Source organism: Leucoraja erinacea, chromosome 4 (genome assembly GCF_028641065.1).
Source record: "Leucoraja erinacea ecotype New England chromosome 4, Leri_hhj_1, whole genome shotgun sequence".
In the NCBI taxonomy this organism is placed as follows: Eukaryota; Metazoa; Chordata; class Chondrichthyes; order Rajiformes; family Rajidae; genus Leucoraja; species Leucoraja erinaceus.
In genome coordinates, this window is record NC_073380.1 from 62,335,966 (window position 1) to 62,354,275 (window position 18,310).

General features: G+C 43.7%; 1 protein-coding gene across 2 annotated transcripts in view; it reads left to right on the forward strand.

Annotated features, from left to right (window-relative positions):
- LOC129696489 (extracellular sulfatase Sulf-1-like) overlaps positions 1-18,310 on the forward strand; it is a 448,145-nt gene that overhangs the window by 50,096 nt on the left and 379,739 nt on the right. The gene's annotated exons all lie outside the window — the stretch shown is intronic.

Here is an 18,310-nt window from a genome sequence, read left to right on the forward strand (position 1 = left end):
CTTCCTCTTCTTTAATCCATAGCTACTCTACTTGTTTCCCTTACCTCACATAATTCAATATCCTTCTCCTTGGTGAATATCGAAGAAAAGAAATTGTTCAATATCTCCCCCATCTCTTTTGGCTCTGCAGATAGCTGTCCACTCTGACTCTCTAATGGGCCAACTTTATCCCTCGTTATCCTTTTGCTATTAATATAGCTGTAGAAACCCTTTGGATTTACTTTCACCTTACTTGCCAAAGCAACCTCATATCTTCTTTTTGCTTTTCTAATTTCTTTCTTAAGATTCTTTTTACATTCTTTATATTCCTCAAGCACCTCATTTACTCCATGCTGCCTATAATTATTGTAGATCTCTCTCTTTTTCCAAACCAAGTGTCCAATTTCCCTTGAAAACCATGGCTCTTTCCAATTTTTACTATTTCCTTTCAACCGAACAGGGACATAAAGATTCTGTACTCTTAAAATTTCACCTTTAAATGTCCTCCATTTCTCTTCCACATCTTTCCCATAAAACAAACTGTCCCAATTTACTCCTTTTAAATCCTTTTGCATCTCCTCAAAGTTAGCCTTTCTCCAATCAAAAATTTCAACCCTAGGTCCAGTTCTGACCCTCTCCATAATTATATTGAAACTAATGGTATTGTGATCACTGGTCCCGAACTGTTCCCCAACGTATACTTCTGCCACCTGACCCGTCTCATGTCCTAACAGGATGTCAGCACCACCCCTTCTCTAGTAGGTACTTCTATGTATTGCTGCAAAAAACTATCCTGCACACATTTTACAAACTCCAACCCATCCAGCCCATTTACAGAATGTGTTTCCCAGTCTATGTGTGGAAAATTGAAATCTCCGACAATCACTACCTTGTGCTTACTACTAATATCTGCAATTTCCTTACATATTTGCTCTTCCAATTCTCGCTCCCCATTTGGCGGTCTATAATACACCCCTATAAGTGTTGCTACCCCTTTCCCATTCCTCAGTTCCACCCAAATAGCCGCCCTAGACGAGCCCTCTAATTTATCCTGCCAAAGCACTGCTGTAATATCTACCCTGATAAGCAATGCAACACCTCCACCTCTTGCCCCTCCAATTCTATCACACCTGAAGCAACGAAATCCTGGAATATTTAGTTTCCAATCACAGCCCTCCTGCAACCATGTTTCACTGATCGCCACAACATCATACTTCCAGGTGTCAATCCAGGCTCTAAGTTCATCCACCTTTCTTACAATGCTCCTAGCATTAAAATATACACATTTAAGAAACCCACCATCTCTTATTCTCTGTTTATTTTCTTTTTCTTCTCTCTCCCCTTTTGGGTCAGAGTGCTACCATTCTCTGCCTCCTGCCTTACACACTGACTGCTAGCTTTCCCAATTCGAGTCCCTCCCCCCAACCATACTAGTTTAAAGTCTCCCCAGTAGCCTTTGCAAATCTCCCCGCCAGGATATTTGTCCCCCTCGAGTTCAAGTGCAACCCGTCCTTTCTGTACAGGTCGCACCTTCTCCAAAAGAGGTCCTAATGATCCAGAAACTTGAATCCATACCCACTGCACCAGTCCCTCATCCACGCATTTATCCTCCACCTCGCTCCATTCCTACTCTCACTGTCGCGTGGCACAGGCAGTAATCCTGAGATTGTTACCTTTGCAGTCCTTCTCCTTAACTCTCTACCTAACTGCCTAAATTCTTCTTTCAGGACCGCTTCTCTTTTTCTACCTATGTCGTTGGTACCTATATGTACCACAACCTCAGGCTCCTCTCCCTCCCATTTCAGGATTTCTTGGACACGTTCAGACACATCCCTGACCCTGGCACCAGGGAGGCAAACTACCATCCGGGTCTCCTGTCTACGTCCACAGAATCACCTATCCGACCCCCTGACTATAGAGTCCCCTACTACAATTGCCCTCCTCTTCTTTTCCTTACCCTTCTGAGCAACAGGACCGGTCTTTGTGCCAGAGGCCCGGCCGCTGTTGCTGCCCCCAGGTAGGCTGTCTCCCCCACCCTTACTCAAACATGAGTACTTATTTTCAAGGTGTACAGCCACCGGGGTACTCACCAGTCCCTGCCTCTGCCCATTGCCCTTCCTAACTGTGACCCAGTTTTCTGTCTCCCGTGGTCTTGGAGTGACCACCTCCCTGTAACTCCTTTCTATGACCTCCTCACTCTCCCTGAACAGACAGAGGTCATCGAGTTGCTGCTCCAGGTTCCTAACACGGTCCCTTAGGAGCCCCATCTTGACGCACCTGGCGCAGATGTGGACATCTGGAGAGCACTCAGACTCCATGACCTCCTACATCTGACATCCAGAACAGTAAACTGCCCTGACCCTCATTCTCCCCCTTATTCGAATACAATAAAGCCTTACCCAGCTTCCTGCACTTCATGGAATAAAGTCCTAGACTGCTTAATCTCTCCCTGTAGCTCAGGGTCTCAAGTCATGGCGACATCCTTGTAAATCTTCTCTGACTCTTTAACATTAATGGCATCTTTTCCATAGTAGGATGACCAAAACTGAAGACAATACTCTAAGTTTGGCCTTGTACATCTGTAGCATTATGTTCCAACTTTGATACTCAATATGCTGACTGATGAACGTCAATGTGCCAGGAGCCTGCTTCACCACCCTATGTTCCTGGGACACCACTTTCAGGGAACTATGTACTTGTAGTCCTAAATCCTTATGCTCTATGACACTTCCCTATGCCCTATCATTCACCTGCCTTGGTTTAACTTCCCAAAGTGCAACACCTCACACTTATCTGAATTAAACTCAATATTTCGATTTCTCAGCTGACGTCCAGCTGATCAAGATCCTGCTGTCATTCCTGATAACCATCTTCATTGCCTACAATACCACCTATATGAATGTTATCACTGACTTGGAGTAGGTTCCTTCCAATGAAATGAAGGGAAGGAAAAAATTGTAGATTTTGTGAAATGCACTCAATCCCAATTGCTGTCTTCACTGCGCTCAGATACCCAGGGAGAAATGAGCAAAGCCTACAAAATGGTCAGTTTTGTTCCTTTGTCTGATCGAGGGGTATAATCAAAGGAATGTTCAAAGAGTGATCTGGCAGAGACTTACAGAATAGAACGGTCTCTGTTATATTGACTAACTTTCCACAAACCCAAGACTGAAGTGCGAAAGTTTGTTTTAATTCATTTATTTGTTACAGCCCACAATTTAATTGAAAGGTTTTGGCGTAATTATAAGTTAAATAGAAACTCACAACTCTTATCTTTTCCAAGAAATGTCACGTCATCCACTATGTGTATTTACATAGCTCTGTGTCTGGGCAAATATTCTTATATATACAGTTGAATTTACATGTAGCAGAGTTAATTCCTAAGATTTCAGGAGTCCAATGGTAATTTTCTTTCTCTAATGGTTCTCATTAATAAATGCTGAATATATGACAAAAGTGCTGATGGTATCTGTCCATTATCTATGTCTCAAATATCTACATCCAACATGAAAAACATCACTACCCCATTTCCTCAAACTTCCCATGCATTAGGAAGTACCAAATGGCCAGGAAGTCTGTCCCATTGAGTGTTCCCCCATTTTGCATCATGACTGGCATTGTAATAAATGACAAGCCACAAAGAGACTGGAGTCTGAAGGCTCCCGACCCAAAACATCATATCATGTGATAAGTGCAGAATTAGGCCATTTGGCCCATCAAGTCTACTCCGCCATTCAATCATGGCTGATCTATCTCTCCCTATCCACCCAAATCTCCTGCCTTCTCTCCATAAACTGTAACACCTGTACTAATCACAAATCTCTCTATCTCTGCCTTAAAAATATCCACCGACGTGGCCTCCACATCCTTCTAAGGCAAAGAATTCCACAGATTCACCACCCTCTGACTAAAGAAATTTCTCCTCATCTCCTTTGTAAAAGACTAGGATCTCTAGTCCTGGGCTCTGCCACTAGTGAAAACATTCTCTCCGCGTCATCTGGCCATTCCTTCTACAATGACCCATTGCACTCCCCCATCTCTTTGATTTTGCTCAGAGACTGGAACTATTAAATGTAAAAGGTCTTTTACATCCTAGCAGTAAAATCTCTCCGAGCTCAAACTACATCAGGTTTTTACACTCTTTAAAGAACAAAGATGACAGCAGGTGATTCAATAAATTCCAATAACTTACAATGACATTGTTTACTTCAATATTTAGTTTGACAAATGGTTTTATTGAATCATATATTTTAGCAGGGGAGCACACTGAAACTGACCCAGCACATTTTCAAACAATTTGCATTGACAAACTAATTTGCATGGATGATCTAAAAGATTCTGAGGATGGACAGCTAAAATCCAAAGGGATCCCACCACTAGTCACATCATCTCATCTCCACCCCTTTCTGTCTTTTGCCCCTCCGCAACTTCCTAGTTCACTCATCTCTTCCCACCCAAACCACCCCTCCCCGGTACCTTCCCCTGCAACTGCGGGAGATGCAACACCTGTCCCTGTACCCCTCCTCCCTCGACTTCAACCAGGGACCCCGACAGTCCTTTCAGGTGAGGCAGGGGTTCACTTTTACCTCCTCCAACCTCATCTACTGTATCCGGAGTTCCCGATGTGGCCCCCTGTACATTAACGACTATGTTTAGATTTGGCAATCGTTTTGTTGGACCCTTACGCTCAGTCCACCTTGGCCTACGCAAACTCCTGGTTGCCAAACATTTTCCCTTCCCATTCCCACACTGATCTTTCCATTCTGGGCCTCCTCCACTGTTAGAGTGAGGCCACACGCGAATTGAAGGAACAGCACCTCATATTGGGCAGCTTACAACCCAGCGGTATGAACATCGACCTCAAAATTCAATAAACTCCAGCATTTCATTCCACCCGCCCATCTCTTCCCCCCTAGTCATCCTACTAGCTCCTCTGTTCACATCCTGAACGAATAAATGAATGATACTTTATTATCACATGTGACATGTTGCAGTGAGACTCTTTGTTTTGCTTACACAAGTATGCAAAGAGTCGCCACAGATAGGACTCCAACTGTTATTCCAATTAGCCATTTAGTCCCCAATTCAGTCTTTGTTCTCGGCCCCCGTCCCCGCCCCACCTCCCCACACCGGGTCCCATTTTGTTCTCTCCCCCCCCCCCCCCCCCCTCCTTTGGGGTCCTCTTTGCAAGCACTCACACGGGCAGGCCCGTCCAACCTTTCCATGTCAATAGCATATCTTCCCTAGACAACCATAGGCCATTATGGGCTTCACTTTTCCTGAGGTTATCGGTTGCTGGCACTGTTTTCTTCTGGTCTTCTCTATCTTTCGGTCTAGAGAAGGGTTCCAACCCGAAACATCACCTATCCCTTCTCTCCAGGGATGTTGTCTGACCCGTTGAGTTACTCCAGCATTTTGTGTCTATCTTCAGTATAAACCAGCATCTGCAGTTCCTTCCTACACCCAAATTTAATGTAGTGAGGGTTAATTTTCTGGGTAAAAATATTCCAGTTATTAATGGACAGAAGCAGATATATCTGTGACCATGAAAAAGTGACAAAATATGCTGATCTAGAATGAGGCAAGAGAAGACAGCACAAATTATTTCCCATGTTGGTGTTGTCATAATTTCATAAACACATAAGTGATAGGAGCAGAATTAGGCCCTTCGCCCTAGCAAGTCTACTACACCATTCAATCATGGCTGACCTATCTCTTCCTCTCAACCCCATTCTCCTGCCTTCTCCCCATAATCCCTGACAACTATACTAATCAAGAATATGTCAATCTCAGCCTTAAAAATATCCACTGACTTTGCCTCCACAGTTTTCTGTGGCAAAGAATTCCACAGATTCACCACCCTCAGACTAAAGAAATTCCTCCAATTTTACTTCCTAAGAGAATGTCCTTTAAATCTGAGGCTATGACCTCTGGTCCTAGACTCTCCCACTGGTGGAAACATCCTCTCCCCATACACTCTATCCAAGCCATTTGCACTTGCTTTACATGAGAACATTAAAAAATGTCAATGGGAATAGGACTGCTGACCACACTGGCTGCTTGATTAGACCATTTGATCCTGGCTGATCAGCCCCAAATCTTAACTCATGTTCTACGCCTGCTCCCCACCAAGCCCAAGGTGCTGATATTTCAAATATTTATCTTCTTATTTCAATGCCCCCCCCCCCCCCCCCCCCCCTCCCCCTTCACGAAGTTGAAGTTGCTCCCTTCACTGGGGAAAAAGGTATTTTTTACATTTCACTAAATGAGCTCTGCACAAGAGTATAGCGATGTTTTGCTTGAAACCATAACTAAATTTGGTGTGATTTCTGTGAGTGCAGGATAGAAAGGGTGACAGGGGTTATGTGGATAAGGCAGGAGAATGGGGTTGAGGGAAAGATAGATCAGCCACGATTGAATGGTGGAGTAGACTTAATGGGCCAAATCTCCTAATTCTTCTCCTATAATTTAAGAACATGATAAATTCTTGAGAAGCATGTCAAATTACTCGACTGCAATTAGACTCTTCCCTGAAAAGTCATGACATTAAAAAAAACCCACAGCATACATGGGTAGATCTGACTTCATGAAGTGATTGTACTTTTAGTCTCAGTGAATAAGGTTTTGAGGTGAGTATTGAATATCATGGCAAGTGTTTTAAAAATATCGAACAAATTAGTTCTAGGTCTATCAAGTGTATACGTGGTGATTGCAAAGGGACATTGTAGTTCCAACTGGTGACTTCAAAATACCTCCTACAAAACTCCATTTTATTATGTACAATGATGGATGCGTGAATTCCTTTATGAAATCTCTGGATACGTTTTTACTTCAAAATATCACCTTTTGGGCTTGCGAAATCTGACATAAAATGCTTTCCTCTGCACTGAAACACTGGGCTTTGAAATTCGATAGCAAACCCAGTTTTGATTAGTCGTTTCTGATGTTGGTGGTTAGTTTGGTTTGGAAGACTTCAATGAAACTGAGGGTAAAAGACCTCAACACATGTGCAATTTGAAACAGATGAATAAAACTATGTATGATGATTGTAGATTATATAGTAAATCAGAGGCTGAAATGCATTAATTTTAAAGCATTGAAAAGAGCTGATTACAACCTAAGTTAGATGACACAATGTGCCAATTAGAAACAATGGATGCTGGAGATATCAAAGAAGGGAAAGCATATTATTACATATCTTCTGGTAATGTCAGCATATTTTCTTTTTGGCTCTACTGAGGAACTGAGGATTTTTTTTTAAATGATCCATAACTGTTGTTAAATCTTTAAAGATGAAAGAAAAGAACGCTCCCATTCAAAAGTGCAATATTCCAACAGCTATGTTCTCTCTTTCAAATTCCGCTGTCTGGTGTTATGATAATTCAAGTTGCTTCATCGGTCTGTTTTGTATGCGATTGAGTCCTTCAGCAAGTAATGATTGCAAATCCTTGGGTGGTTAGATCAAATCTCAAACTCTGGGAAACTTTCCACCTAAATGCTCTTTCACACACAAGCTGCCTCATGTGTTTCTGATCTTTATTTACTCTCTCTTGTCATTCCCGTGTTCCAGCCTTTTAACCAGCCCTTCCTAATGTTGATGTGATTGAAATGACTCACTAAATAAGCAATGCAAAGCAAGTAAATAGTAAGATTAAACGAGAACTTACCAGTTCGAAGTTTGATCGTTATTTTATGAGGAGTAACGTTGAGGGATTACGTGAAGAACCCCGCCAGGACGCATGCGTGTCATTCTTCAAAGCAGCGGTGTGAAATCACAGATAACTGTAATGACTAAACATAGTAAGATTAGAGAAGAGATACCAGTTAAGTATATGATCAGGGTGGGAGCGGAGGGCACGTAATTCCCTCATCGTAACTCCTCATAAAATACAGATCAAACTTCAAACTGGTAAGTTCTCGTTTAATCTTACTATTTTACTTCGGAGTCACGTGAGTGACTACGTGAAGATTTTAAAGCTCTGTGATTTCATGCCGTGGAAACAAGTCCATGCATCACGTCTGCCTTGACTGTTGGAGGAATTGTGTTAACATAATTTGGACATGAATTCGACATTGAAATCATAACATTTTTTAACACAAATTTATAACCCCTTTTTATGGGTTTAAATTAATTTACAGAACTTAAATTGTTTCTGCAAACGTTCCAGGTTTCATTACTGGTTTATTATAAAATAATTGGAATGTTTTCCCCTCCAGACCATCACTTGAGGATTTGGTCCATTGGTACATCCAACTGTATCGCTGCCGATGTAGCTGCAGCCCTGGTGGAAAGAGATTTTTAAAATTAGTATCTACCCCAGCCTGTGTTAGCACCTGTTTCAGCCATCTTGAGATGGTCTGGACCGTCACTCTTGGTGTGGTTGCTAGTGGCTGACCAAAATGTGCCTTATCATAGCCTCTTAGGATATTTGTTTTCTCCATGTAAAACAACGATGTCTTATTATACACAGACGGTCATCTGTTGGGTATGACCTAATTGTATATTGAGGCCTGCTGATCCCTTTTCTGTTCTGCTTACTATCTCATAAATATGAAACGTAATATTTTCTGTTGAGGAAGTCATGTTGTCCAGTCTAGTTTGCAGTGACTGTATCCTCTGTGCCGTGACCAATACCATTAGCATGACTGTTTTAATGTCAGTCTGTGTATGGACAGAACTGTTGCTGGAGACCAATTCCTGAGCATCTTCAGGATTATTCTCACATCCCATATTTGGGAGTATCTGGTTCCCATCATAGGTTTTGTACCAGTGGGTGAGTCCCAACAGTGTAATGGTCTGTCCCCTGCCATAGGTAAGTCGATAGGGCACTTCTGGCGCAGTTGATGGCACTGTAACTGAGACCCTCGTCATAGTGGAGGCCTGCCAGATATTCCAGAACAGACGGGATGTTCATGTCTCTGATACCATGTTTGATACCACTGGGAACCATGGTTGTGTAGGCCAATCGGGTACTACCAATACCAGATGCAGAGTCTCGTTGTATTTTCTTAATACCTGACTGATGAGGCAGGAAAGGAGGGAATGCGTAAATAAACAATCCCCTCCCCCCCCTCCCCCCCATGATAACCCATTTGGCAGTGCTTTATACTGTCAGAGTTGTCCCATCCAGTTGAATTTTAAGTAACATCTGTGGTCACCTCGTATAGGCACTGAATAGTAAGCATCTTTTAAATCGATGCTGGCCATTGAAGTAACCTTTGGAAATTAATTGTTAAGCAGTAACAAAGGTATCTATTTTGTCAGATCTATGATGATGCGATGACCATCAACTATTTTGTTTTTGATAAATATATTGGGCACAAATTCTAATGGTTTGAATTGAGTTTTCTCAATTACACCTTTTATGTGAAGCCGCTTCAGTTCAGCTTGCGCATTTGATTTTCCTTTATCAGAAGGCACGAAAATTCAGTTCAGTATATGTTGAACTGGAGGGCTGTACTTGTGTATAGACTCTGTTGTATATCCCTGGATACTGCTTAAGATGTAAGGATCGGTTGTTATCATGCTCCATGCATTCAGAAAAGAGTGTAATCTCCACCCAATCTCCGTGCCCACTGTATATTGTAGGGAACCAGACCCACCTACCTCCATAGTTACCAGTGGCAGGTTTACTTTTCGTAGGTTCTTCGCTGCTGTTGTAGTGCTGGGGTCTGGATTTGCAGTTTGGTTGGCGTTGGAGGTCCCCGCATCTTCCAAGAAGGCCGGCCTGGGCCATGGCCTAAAAAGACTCATGTTTTGGGTACCGGACCTTCGAGCTTTCACCAGTTCTGCTGGTGGGTGCGTGGGGGTGCTGTCGTTGGCCATAGTGGGTTCCAGTAGGTTCTCTTTTTCCTGCACCCCCTGCACACTTGTCTTTTCTTCTGTGGACCCCTCTTCCAGGTCAGCCCAGAACTGACCCGCAGTGCTCCCATCTTTGTCGCAGCCCGTTGGTTTCTGCAACTGCAATCAGCATGGTAAATACAAAAAAGACCGCAGCTCTTACCTGCAGGTCCAGGTTAAAATTGTTGCTACGGGTGAACATCGTTCCACCCCGTCTGCTGCCGTTATTGACGTCAAAAAGTCAACGGCCCCATTTGAATAGTCTCCCACCGGGCCGTGGTGTTCTGGCTTGCGCGGGACCAAAAGTCGGCACAGCTCTTCCCATTACGGGAGATTAACGTGCCTTTGGCTCCTGCTGCCGGCTGCCTGCGATTCCGCTGTCTTCCCCAGCCAGCTTCACTAGCAGCACTTGTGGGCACTCCTTTGTCCAGCTTCCCCTCCTGTAAAGACCCAGCGCGGGGAAAACATTAGTTTTGCTCCCTCTCCCGCCCGGTCCAGTCCGGTGCGGGAGCGAGTCGGGAGCGAAAGTCGGGCACAGCTGTTCCCATTACGGGAAATTAACGTGCCTTTGGTTGCTGCTGCCGGCTGCCCGCGGCTCCGCGGTCCTCCCTAGCCAGCTTCACTAGCAGCATTTGTAGACATCACTTTGTCCAGCTTCCCCTCCTGTGGAAAAAACCAGCGCGGGGAAACATTAGTTTTTTGCTTCCCTCTCCCACCAGGCCGGGCCCGGTGCGGGAGCAAGTCGGGAGCGAAAGTCGGGCACAGCTGTTCCCATTACGGGAGTTTAGCGTGCCTTAGGCTGATGCTGCCGGCTGCCCGCGACTCCGCGGTTCTCCCCCGCCAGCTTTCCCGCAGCCTTCATGGATCCGGTCCATGTTTCCACCTAAAAGGTGAGTGGAAGGAACGCAGAGTCTCCTTACCTGCTGTTCCTGGTTTTCAAATTTTGCCGCTAGGGGGACGTCGTTCCCCCTTGCTGTGACTTGTTGCAATGCGTGTAGCGATATGACACGCATGCGTCCTGGCGGGGTTCTTCACGTAGTCACTCACGTGACTCCGAAGTTAAATTATGTATATAATGTGTGTAAAATCACGAGAGGAATAAATCGGGTAGATGCACAGAATTTCTTGCCCAGTGTTGGTGAATCAAGGACCAGAGGACATAGGTTCGAGGTGAAGGGGAAACGATTTAATAGGAATCTGAGTGGAAACATTTTCACACAAAGGGTGGTGGGTGTATGGAACAAGCAGCCAGAGGAGGTAGTTGAGGCTGGGACTATCCCAACGTTTAAGAAACAGTTAGACAGGTACATGGATAGGTCAAGTTATGGATCAAGCGCAGGCAGGTGATGATATGTAGCTGGGACATGTTTGGCCAGTGTGGGCAAGTTGGACCGAAGGGCCTGTTTCCATTCTATGACTCCATGAATCTAATATTTACAATCATATTATATCATGTAGTAGTACTCTGCCTAATATTGTTGCATTAATAAGATCTTTGGTTGCCTAAACAGCATGAGACTGGAATTCACCTCTCAAACGGTGTTCTGGGCCATTATATGGCAGAAAATATGATATTTTGAAGTATTGATGGAATATAATGTACATTGGGGAAAAATCACCATTTAGAATTATTGAAGGAATGGAAATCACCATGGCTAAGATATGGGGATGAATATTACCATCGCTTTTGATGAGAGATAAAGATATGCACTGGGTAACCAGCATTAAATGTAGCAGTGGTGCAACAGGTGCTGGGTGAACTCGTTCTTGCACATGTGGTTCTCTTGGCTTCATTTTTGGGGGAAATTACACAGATGTTGAATTAGCGGGTGAGATAATGAAGTTCACCCCTTGGGCTGAAGTTTTGAATAAGTACAGCATTTAAAAATCCGAGTAATGTTATGTTCCTGAAGTCAAAGTGATAATATGATTCACCACACAAGCTTTATACAACAGTATAGCACAAGAACAGGCCATAATGTCTATGTCCTGTATGTAGAGAAGTTAAGCTAATTTGCTCTGGCCGCATGCCAATCAATATTTATTTTGTCATTTGAACCTCAATGAGGCTCAAACGAAACTCAGTTTCCACAGCCATACAAGCAAAGACAATTTCCTACAGACATACACACAATTCAATTTACAAAAACATCCATCACAGTGAACCCAGCCATTTTTAGGCCGCATGGGGCGATGTACGGCCCCGCCCCCGGTCTAAATGTCACGGTTCGAGCCCCCTGCGGGGGCTGGAATGTACCACGGCCATGAAGCCACGCCGGGCGATGTACGGCCCCGCTCCGGGTCATTCCAACCCCACAACACGGGCTAGAGAAGTTGCATTGCGGGAGCTCCGGAAAGCGGTCTCTCCACCCGGACCCGCGAGCTCCCGATGTCCCAGTCCACCTGACCTGCGGCTGCGGCTGCAGCTGGAGCCTTCGAGCTACGTGGTCAGGCCACAGCAGCGAGTCACCACCGCTCCCCACGCTCCGATGCCGGCCAGCCCCACGATGGTAAGTAGTCCGCAGATCCGCAGGCTCCGTGACTGGAGCCCCCAGGTTGTTCACGCTGGAGGCCGCTCCCCGGTGCTAGGCCCCAACGACAACGGAGACCTGACAGGAAAAAGGTCGGGTCTCCTGAACAGGAAAGGGAGTTTTACAAAGTTTCCCCCTTTCCCCCCCCCCGCCCCCCACATATACACAGACAAAAACACTATTAAAAAAATACACTTAACTACATTTAACTAGACAATATCCCTCCATTCCCTGCATATCCACGTGCCAATATAAAAGCCTCATAAATGCCACTATTGTATCTAAACCACCCCTAGCAGTGCATTCCAGGCACCCACCACACTGTGTAAACTTACCCCACATGTTTGCCCCTCTCACCTTAAATCTTTGACCTCTAGTCCTTGAGGTTTCCACCCCAGGGAAAAAAATTCTAACTGTCTGACCTTGAGTAAATATTGTGGTGTTTCTGTAATATTATTACACATATCTAATGACGTGCTCTTCCAATGACTGACCTTATTGTCTTTGCAGTGAACGTATTTCGAGGATTTAGGAAATTTCTGCATTTTTGATATAATATTAATGGTGTAAATATTTTTGAAGACTAATTTGTGACCAAACCAGGATAGAGAACCAATGTGAGGACCCAGATTGATTTCTCACTGGAGCTTACCAGAATGAGTCAGGACAGCTGCAGCTGTCAGCCGGACAGCTTGACATTGTTTGGCTGATGGGGCCTGTAATTTTCAAATGTTCCAGGCCCAGGAGCAAGCCAAAGGGATATTATGGCAGGTTTATGGCAGCCTCTGGTCTTCCTGCAGAATAAAGTTGAGCAATCCTGTCTCTTCCAATTCCACAGGAACAAAAGTTTGGAGTGTTTTTGTAACTGGCCACGTCACTCGCTTTAAGAATCAGACTTACGAAGAATGGAAGTTTCCTGCCAAAGCTGGCTTTGGTGGGAAAAAACAGCTTTAGGAAACAGATCTGTAATGGCTCAGGAGACACGAGCAGTTACCAAATCCCTGTCCGTAACAGGTATAGAACTGGCTTTCTGTTTAACGTGTAGAAACAAGGAACTGCAGATATTGTTTAATACACAATTGGATGCAAAATGCAGAAGTAACTCAGCAGGTCAGGAAGCATCTCTGAAGGACATGGATAGGTGACGTTTCGTATTGAAACCCTTCTCCAGAGATGCTGCCTGACTTGCTAAGTTCCTCCAGCACATCGAGTCCTTTTCTGTTAAAAATGTTGAACCTTGAACCAGTTCCACAGATTAATGAGGCTATGGTGAGCATCCCCCTAAATCTCTCCTCCTCACCCTCTCATGCTCTCAATTGCTTTCCTTTAATCTAAGTCATTACAGCACAATCAGTTAGCTCTCTTAGCAAGTATTCTTTGTCTGGAGGCAATTCATCTGTATAAATTGTGTCTTCCTGAGACAGCAGGCATGAGCTGATTATGGTCGAGGAAAGGAAAAGGAAACTCTTCTTAGTGTGGTTCAAGCTGAATGACTTTGTGAGGATTTAAACTTCTGACTGAAAATGATTCACTCTAATATTCTTTTGAGCATCCTTTTCAATCAAAGCTGGCAACAGTCACAAAATAAAATCCATCCGTTCAAAGCTGTTATGATAGATGGTCTGTCATGATATCAGGAAGATGCCTCATTTGTTGAAAATATGAGAGGAAATCAGTGCATAAGAAATTAGACCTTTGTGTGGCAAATCTGTTCCATAGGCAACACCAGACTCGCAATAACACGTATTAGACCCTGGTGACTCAGTGAATGGGCGAATTAAACGTTGGAAACAGTTATAGTTCTCTGATCACTGCGTAAAACTGACTACAGTATACTGTTCCCATGGGCTGTATATTTACAAATTAAAAATTAGCAAAATTACCCACCTTGCACACCATGGAGCCATTCACTCACTAACATGCTCCTCATTCACAATGTGCAGGAAGGAACAGCAGATGCTGGTTTAAACCGAAGATAGACACAAAAGGCTAGAGTAACTCAGCGGGTCAGACAGCAACTCTGGTGAAAAGGAATAGGTGGATTTTTGAGCCGAAAGGGGTCTAAAGAACGGTCTTGACCTGAAACTTTATTGTCATTGTGCAGTGTACAGTACAGAGACAAAGAAATGCAGTTAGCATCTCACCCAGAAGAGCGAACATAGAATAATGGAACAGTAAAATATATATATATATATGTACATACAGTAGCTTTATCTCTAGTGATGCTATCTGGCCCGCTGAGTTACTCCAGCATTTTGTGGCCATCTCCTCATTCACAAAGATGGTTGGAAACTTATCTTCTTATGGATTCATTTGCAAGTCCAGCAGTAAAACTGGCACAGACTCTATTCCAAATCAATGGCATTCATGATCCCATTTACATCAAAGGTAGATAGACACAAAAAGCTGGAGTAACTCAGCAGGTCAAGCAGCACCTCTGGAGAGAAGGAATGGGTAATGTTTCGGGTCGCGACCCTTCTTCACACCAGTCAGGGGAAAGTGAAACGAGAGATAGAGACGATGATGTGGAGAGTCGGAGAGCAGGAGGAATCACAGAGGGGGAGCAGGGAGAGAAGATGTTGCAGAACTCTCTTCAGAGAGAGGAGAACCTCTTCAAAGTAGACAAACCTTGAGGAGGTTTCACAGTGGAGAAGACAAAATGTGTAAGAAGGAACTGCAGATGCTGGTTTAAACCAAAGATAGACACTAAAAGCTGGACATAACTCAGCAGGACAGGCAGCATCTCTGGAGAGAGGAATTGGTGATGTTTTGGGTCGAGACCCTTCTTCAGAGTAGTCAGGAGAAAGGATCATCAAAGGAGGTTGATTTACCACCACCCAAAACAGATGATCACTCTGACCACTCACAATGTGCCACTTTCAAAATGTTGATGACTGGAAGCATGGTGTTAACTAACACCACTGATCCTATTTTGAGGCAGTTAGTAAGTACAATCATACATGCAGCCACCTATTGTACTATATAAAATAATTAAAGGATTTTAAAATATAAACAGAGATAATCTATTTTATGTTGTGGATGAATCAAGATGTTCTGTCCTGCCCCACCTCTCTCCCAGCTTTCTTCACCCCCTCCCCCCACCCCCCACCTTCTCCAATCACTCTGAAGAGAAGTCCCGATCCAAAATGTTACCTATCCATGTCCTCCAGAGATGCTGCCTGACCCATTGAGTTACTCCAGCACTTGGTGTCTTTTTTTAAATAAACAAGCAGTCTGCAGTTCCTTGTGTCTACAAGAATCGTCAGGCTTGAAACCGGTAAGACCACAAGCAGCATTGAGCATGGTGGAGTAGGGGGTGAGGTGGAAGCAGCAAAGCAAGTGTGTTGCTGGAGAAAAGAAAGGGACACTGGGAAAGATCTTTGCAGCTTCTGAAAATACATTAAATGGAGTTCACCATTCAGCCCTCCAAGACTGCTCCACTTTTGAATTACTCATCTTAGCCGACTTCTGCCACAACTCCATCAACCAATATTGATTTCTCTAACTTCAAGTAACCCTTGCTTTCCCTATCTATCCGACTAGTTTCACTGTCCTCCTGATTACCTTTTACTGATTGTATGCCTCGTGGTCACCTTCCCCTCAGCTAACAATGATCCATTCTCCATTTCCTTATCATCTGCTTTGATCTGTCGTTTTCACACCTTACCCTTCCATATCTCTCGTCTCCCTCTCCCCTGATCCACAGTATAAATACGGTCTCGACCCGAAACATCACACGTTCACCTCTCCTGAGATGCTGCCTGGCCCGCTGAGTTACTCCAACATCTTATGTGCATCAACCAGTCTTGGTTTGGAAATTCAAAGGATTATGAATGTCAATGATGAGATATTCAGTTGACACAGATTTTTCGAGAGAAAGTTCTAGATTTCTCCTGGCCTTCACACGAGAAGGCGATTTCTGACATCACACCTATTATATAACACTTCTCTTATATTAAGGGTTCAAGTTATCCTTTTTTTAATCTCCGTCATCAGACGAAACAGCTTCTCTCTATTTACTCTTCCCAATCCTTTAATCACTTTAAATGGGCCCATTACACTCCCTTTTGATCTAGTATGCTCAAAGCAACACATTGGCCTGCATAAAGTGGCCTCATAGTTTAACTCTTTAGCTCAGCAATCATCCTGATGGATCTTTAAAGTCTGGCATTAAACTCTCCACTTCCTCGATATACACACCTCTCCCCACTATCCACGGAACCTATATAAGTGGTGTTGCATTAAAGCAGTGTGTGACACTAACAGAAGATCCATCTCACTTTGTGATTTGCCAACATCACATTGGAGTTTAATTTTTTTGCACTGGTTCAGTAGTGATTTCTGTACCTCAACATTTAACCCTCTGAATTCTTCCACAGTTCCCTTGCATCTCGCTTTATGAGAATACATAGGTTTGAAGTGGATGAGCTCAAATTTCTCCACAGGGAACACTTGCTATACCTTTGCCCATTAATTTTCACATTCATATTATGCTTTATTTGCACGTTCATTCATATTATAACCCCTCCTCCCCACCCCCTCTCCTTCTTTCCTGTATCCCACATGATGGACACTCATTTTCCCCTTTTCCCTTCTCCCCATCCCCTTTAACCTATATTCCTCTGGGTTCATATTTCATACCTCTACTCTCCTTATCTTACACTTTTTGTCTATCTCTGTCCTTTGTCCAACTGTTTGCCAATCAAATCCCCCCCCCCCCATCCTTCACCTGTATCCACCTATCACTTGCCCACCTTTTGACCCACCCCACCTCTCTTCCAGCTTTCTCTGTCCTACTACAGTCAGTCCGAAGAAGGGTCCCAATTCGAAATATCGCCTGTCCATGTTCTCCAGAGATCAAGAGTCAAGAATCATGAGTGTTTCATTGTCATATGTTCCAAAACAGACCATTGAAATTCTTATTGCAGCAGCACAACAGATATGTAAACGTATTATTCTGTAAATACCATAATAAACAACAAAAAAAGTTCAGTATACATATTAACAAAATGAACAACTGATATCAGTGCAAAGACATGAACAATGCCCCCAAGTCTATATAGTTTGAAGATTATTTGGCGTTTGTAATGTTTAACAGTGTACACTGTTTAAATATTCTGTTGTGCAAGTAAGAATTTCATTGTTCTATCTGGGACATATGACAAAAAAACACTCTTGCATTTGACTTTTGACTCTTATTAGCCTGATGGTTGTAGGGAAGAAACTGTTCCTGAACCTGGACATTACCGTTTTTAGGCTCCTATTCCTAGTTCCTGATGACATAAACATAAACATAAAACATAGGCCATTCAACCCTTCATTATGATAATGGCTGATCATCCAAAATCAGTACCCCGTTCTTGCTTTCTCCCCATATCCCTTGATTCCATTAGCCCTATGAGCTCTATCTAACTCTCTCTTGAAAACATCAAGTGAATTGGCCTCCACTGCCTTCTGTGGCAGAGAATTCCACAGATTCACAACTCTCTGGGTGAAAATATTTTTCCTCATCTCAGTCCTAAATGGCCTACCCCTTATTCTTAAACTGTGACCCCCCTGGTTGATAACTCCCCCAAAATCAAGGACATTTTTCCTGTATCTAGCCTATCCAATCCCTTAAGAATTTTATATGTTTCTATACGATCCCCTCTGATCCTTATAAATTCCAGTGAATATAAGCTCAGTCGATCCATTCTTTCATCATCTGTCAGTCCCACCATGCTGGAAATTAACCCGGTGAAACTACGCTGCACTCCCTCAATAGCAAGAATGTCCTTCCTCAAATTAGGAGACTAAAATTGCACACAATACTCCAGGTGTGGTCTCACCAGGGCCCTGTACAACTGCAGAAGGTCCTCCTTTGTCCTATACTGAAATCCTCTCGCAATGGCTGACATGCAATTAGCTTTCTTCATTGCCTGCTGTACCTGCATGCTTACGTTCAGTGACTGATGTACAA